Raw genomic sequence first — 6,000 nt, 5'->3', positions numbered from 1 at the left:
GCAGACAGCGGCGAGCGGTTGTACTGTTTCGTCCGCATGTCCAGTGTCTTTTCAATAGTCGTAGCCTCGGCGAGGAATTCGGCGACCGTCGTGGGCGGGTTGCGGACAAGTCCCGCGAAAAGTTCTTGTTTGACACCCCGCATGAGCAGGCGAACTTTTTTGTCTTCTGCCATCGCAGCGTCGGCCTGACGGAAAAGTCGAGTCATCTCTTCCGTGAAGATGGTGACGTTTTCGTTTGGCAGCTGCACCCGGGTCTCCAGCAAAGCAGCGGCCTTTTCCTTGCGGACGATGCTCGCGAAGGTATTGAGGAACGTCGTCCGAAAGAGCTCCCAGGATTGAAGGCTCGATTCATGGTTTCGAACCACGTCTTCGCGGCGTCTTCTAAGTAGAAGTAGACGTGGCGCAGCTTCTCTTCAGTGTCCCAGTGGTTGAAGGCGGCGACTCGCTCGTACGTCTCCAGCCAGCTCTCCGGGTCTTCAAACGACGATCCACGGAAAGTTGGTGGCTCCCTTGGCTGTTGCATCACTACCGTTGTAGGTGGCAGGGGGTCTGTCATCGTCTCGGCGGTAGATGTGACGGTCTTCGGCTGCCTGGCGTTTTCGGGAAGGAGCCCGTACTCTGGTTGTAGTCCCTTCTGCCGGCGGCTGGTTCGAGGATCCAGGTTGACCTTAGAGTCGTCTTCTTCGCGGCTTGGGCTTGGGTCAGCGCTCCGCGGTGGCGTCCGGATCGTGAAGAAGCACCTCCACCAGATGTCACGTGGTCGTGACGTCGACGAAGACAGCAGTCCGCACGTCCGAGGTGAAACAGTTTATTTGGCCGAACTTGTGGCCGGGAAACTGAAGGTCAAACTACAGCAATACACTGATAGCGTCGAACAGAGCGTCGACCGTCGATCAACTGACAAGCGGTGAATCGCGTCGGCATTTAAACACGTGCCGTCGAATATTCCAGCGTTATCGCTGGCTGTCCTGCAAATTCTAGAATAAGCTCGAGTGTGCTCGTCTTGCGCGCAATCTTAACAAAACGATCTACAATGATCGGGAAGCTTCGCGAACAATGTGGCGCGGTTTGCGCTGAGCGTTGCTGACAGTCTTGGGGGGTGTAGCTTCAGCTCATGAAACATAAGACACGCGGCAATATGAATTTGCTTCGAGCCACACAAGTATTCTCACCACAAGTGATTGCAGCATCTGCAAGCTAGCTCCCATAGCAACTCAGCTTCATGCACCTTCGAGGAAGCAGGCTCTACTACTGGCGTTATGATGAAAATAAAAGTGTTAAACATGTACGATAACTTGGAGCGGGTGTGACTGCTAGATACCGATCTCATAACAGCAAGGTTGCTCAGGCTGGAAAATGAGCTCTTTCATGAAGGACATCCAAGAGTGTTTGGTTACATCATGAGAGACTGGCTTCTTGGACGAAGCATTTCATGTTTTATTACGCACTATCATATTTATGGTGCAGATGATGCAGTACCTCCTAAGCAGGGGTGTCGATATGTATTGAAAAGAAAATTGAATAGCAATTCAAGTGAGGCCGTCTTCGGGGGACTGAGCTCCATATGTGAAGGCAATGATAACCTCATGCCAGTGGTGTAACAGCCCGTGACCACACTGTCAAGAAAAGCCGACTTTTGATCACAGTTCCACACATCAGATGTCAAAAATGCCGAATAGCAAAGTGGATGTACTTAGGAGGTACTTGATGAACTGAATTGCTCAAAGGAACAGCAATGCAATGTCTCACCATCACGAACATACTATGACTTGCACTACATTAGCGATTATCTCGTGAAGCTCATCAGCAAGTATGGGTGTGTTGCCTGGCTGCTTTCAACTACCATAAAAAAATAACGTCTTGTTTGAATTTGTGAAATACTAAGACAGGAGTGGCCTTTAGTACCTGAACCCTAGCATTCTGGTTTCGTGCACTCCTAAACATTATTGTAAGTTTTTCACGCCATAGTGTTGAGATGCACGTGATGCAGAAAATTCGATGTCGGTGTCAGCAGTGCTGTCCATTAGCGAAAAAGTCTCAATGGATGCAAAGAATAAACATGAGGGGTTGAACAGCTATCGAACCCAAGCGTTCTGTGCGGCAGTAAAGTATTTCACAACAGAGCCACGCCAATGCTTGAAACTGCATTGGAAAAAGAGCCAATAAAATTGTCATCTTGGTTGAGGAGTCAGAATGACAGATGTAATAATGCGTCGTAGAAGCATAGAACTGTTGCAGGCATCACACTATGTCAACTGTGTAACCAGTGGGTAGTTTAGATGTGGCTGACCATTACAAAGCGCACAGCTATAATTCATCATCAACAGCCACAGCATCAAAAAATGCAGCTATGTAGGAGTGCATTTTGCTTTACAGACACGTAGTAAGTACTCCGCAGCTGTAATTGCATAATTGCAGTTGGCACCCTATTAAGAGTTAAAACGGCCTATATTCCACAATGTGCACAGACGTTTTATCCTTCACAGCATGGTTCAGGTGTCCACTGAAATATGAAGCGTGGCAAGCCAATGAGAAGGCAATGTGAATGGGGCCTGCTCATGCTATCGAACTGCACACTAAAAGTTGAAGTCTAAGCATTCTCCAAGTGTCTTGCAGCAAGGCTGTATTTAAGTCAGCCACCTGCAACTTTACGAACACTTGCATACTGAACAGAAAATTATCATCAACTGGCCTTACATTCAAATTTTAAATAAAGCGGCTGTGGCTTCTCAGACTGAGTGCAAACGGCAGCTGACGCACCAGGCAAATTGGTTGACATGACTGCAACTCTGAGAGCAGGGCTGGGCAGTATCGCGATACAAGAGTATCGCGATAGTATTTCATAGATACTTTTGAGTATCTGTATTTCTGTATCGAGATACATTTGAAAAATGTATTTGTATCTCAGTAGTGAAATACATTTACGATGTATCGCCTGTATCGCGATACTATGCTGGACACGGGTATATCGTTACATTGTTTTTTTTTTTGTCGAAAATGAGTTGAGGCGTGTTTCCAATGGGGGAATGGCGTTTTTTTTTCTTTTTTGTACCAAGACAAGCAAAAGCGCGCCGCCGGTAGCCGACAGATAGGGCGGCGATGGTTTCCGCTCAAGCACAGAATGGTCCATGTGGTAAAGCGCGCGACGCCGCAGACGGCAGAATCGCGGGGGCAGTGTTGTCGGCCTCTGCCGACGAAGGTCGCTGTCTCTCGAGGTCACACGCAAGAGTCCAGGAAAAAGTAGACGAACTACCAGGCAAAGACTGGAAGTATAGTGAGCTGCTACATGTAATCACGAAAGAAATGGAAATAGAGAAGAAAACTATTTGTTGGAAAGGAAAGAAAAAGCCAAAAAGTTGGTGGAACAAAGAAATCCGGGAAGCGATCGAGATGCGACGTCAGGCATCACGGGAGCACAGACAGCCAAAAAAGGAGAAGCGGCCACAGGACGAAGTCAACCAAATATGGGAAATATATTTAGAGCAAAAATCCATTGTGCAGAAATTAGTCGAGGCAAAAACTAAAGGTGAAAGTGAACGCTGGATGACAGAGATTCGCGAAAAGAAGAAGGCCGCGCCTAAGATATTTTGGAGCCACCTAAAAGCGCTGGGTAGGAAGTCTGTCACAATGCAACAACATATGGTAGATGAAGGAGGAAATAAATTGGAAGGATATGAAGCGCTAGGTTACATCCGAAAGATAACAGCCGATCGGTTTAAAAAGGTCCCCCAGGGGACTTCCCCGGTGAGTAAAAGTACGCAAAGGAGTGCAACCGACGAAGATGTAGTACTAGAGAATTTCAATTGGAAGAAGGCCGAAGGAAAAATTCCTAAGCGCACTACTCCGGGCTTAGATGGGGTTCCCGTCAGCCTCATTAACGAACTCGGACATAACACTAAAGAAGCACTGCTGAAAGCCGTAGAGAAGTGCTTACAGGAAGGGAAATACCAGACAGTTGGCGAAAAAGTAGAATGAACCTAATCTATAAAGGCAAGGGAGAAAAGGATAACATTCGCTCGTATAGACCGCTAACAATTACATCGGTGCTATACAGGTTGGCGATGCAGGCAGTAAAATTAAAAATAATGCGTTGGTAGAACAAAATGATATTTTGGGAGAACTTCAGAATGGATTTCGAATCGACAGGCGGTTAGACGATAATCTGTTTGTTCTTACCCAGTGTATAGAAATGTCTAAAATAGAAAACAGGCCCTTATACGTAGCTTATCTAGATATCACCGGGGCGTATGACAACGTTAATCAGGAAATTTTGTGGGATATATTGAAGGAAGTGGACATAGGTGACGACTGTGTACAGCTTTTGAGGGAAATATACCGAGAAAATACAGTTTGTATACAATGGGAAGGAATAAGTAGCAATAATAATAATAATATCTGGGGTTTAACGTCCCAAAACCACGATATGATTATGAGAGACGCCGTAGTGGAGGGCTCCGGAAATTTCGACCACCTGGGGTTCTTTAACGTGCACCTAAATCTAAGTACACGGGCCTCAGAATAAGTAGCAAGGACAGCGTTGAAATTAGCAAGGGGCTGAGACAGGGATGTCCTTTGTCCCCGCTGTTATTCATGCTGTACATGGCGAGGATGGAAAAAGCGCTAGAAGGTAGCAACATTGGATTTAATATGTCACACAAACAGGTCGGAGCGATGGTTGAGCAGAAGCTTCCAGGTCTATTTTATGCTGATGATATTGTCTTCTTTGCGGACAGTCAAGATGATATACAGCGACTGGCAGATATATGCGGAAGGGAGTGTGAGGCTCTAGGACTAGGATTTAGTGCAACAAAATGTGGATTGATGGTATTCAATGATCACGGAGACCATACAGTCTTAATACAGGGCCAAAAAATACCGAGGGTAAGCGAGTACAAGTACCTCGGAGTATGGGTAAATGAGGGGGATAGATATATGGAGGTACAAGAGAAAGCATCGGTAGCAAAGGGAAAGAGGAATGCTGCAATTATGAAGCACAGAGCTTTATGGGGATACAATAGGTACGAGGTGCTTCGAGGGCTGTAGAAGGGTGTGATGGTTCCGGGGCTTACATTTGGGAACTCAGTGGTGTGCATGAAGTCAGAGGTGCAATCAGGAACGGATGTAAATCAAAGGACGGTGGGCCGCCTCGCCTTGGGCGCTCACGGGAAGACAACAAATGAGGCGGTAAAGGGTGATATGGAATGAACAGGCTTTGAAGTGAGGGAAGCGCAGAGCAAAATGAGATTCGGAGAGAGGCTGAGGAAATTGAAGAAGAGTAGATGGGCAGAGAAGGTTTTCAAGTATTTGTATAGAAAAAGCGTTGACACGCAGTGGAGAAAAAGAACTAGGAGGCCCACCAGTAAATATACGGCTGGCAGTGCGGGCGATATGGCAACAAGGAGCATTAAGCGGAAGGTCAGAGAGGCGGAGAGGACTTATTGGATGACAGCGATGGAAAAGAAGCCGGCTCTGAGTAACTACCGAAAAGGAAAAAACGAAATAAGGAGGGAAATGTTTTATGATAATTCAAGGGGAAGCGCTTTACTGTTGGAAGCAAGGTCGGGCTGCCTTAGAACGCGTAGTTATAAAGCGAGATTCAGTAACGAAGAAGAACAATGTACATGCTGCGGGGGAACTAAGGAAACGATGGAACATGTACTGATTGAATGTGGCGATATTCACCCAGGTGTACGTGTGGGCACGAGTCTACATGAAGCCTTGGGTTTTAGGGACAACAATGGAAAGCTGAACACGCCCGCGATAGAAATAAGTAAGAGACGGTTAGAGTATTGGTGGCAGAAAAGTAGAGATAAAGTACAAAAATAACTAATTGGGAAAAAAAAAAGGTCATTCTGCCTTAAGAGGCAGAGAGATGGACCGTGAATTTATATTTTTTGGTATAATAACATAGATTTAATCAATGCAGATAAGGCATTAGGACAACATGAAACAAGGAAGTTTCTTTTTTTTATTTTTTTTTCTCCTTCGAGCCTGGTGGCA

Source organism: Rhipicephalus sanguineus, chromosome 4 (assembly GCF_013339695.2).
Source record: "Rhipicephalus sanguineus isolate Rsan-2018 chromosome 4, BIME_Rsan_1.4, whole genome shotgun sequence".
Taxonomy (NCBI): domain Eukaryota; kingdom Metazoa; phylum Arthropoda; class Arachnida; order Ixodida; family Ixodidae; genus Rhipicephalus; species Rhipicephalus sanguineus.
Note: the sequence above shows the minus strand (reverse complement) of the source record.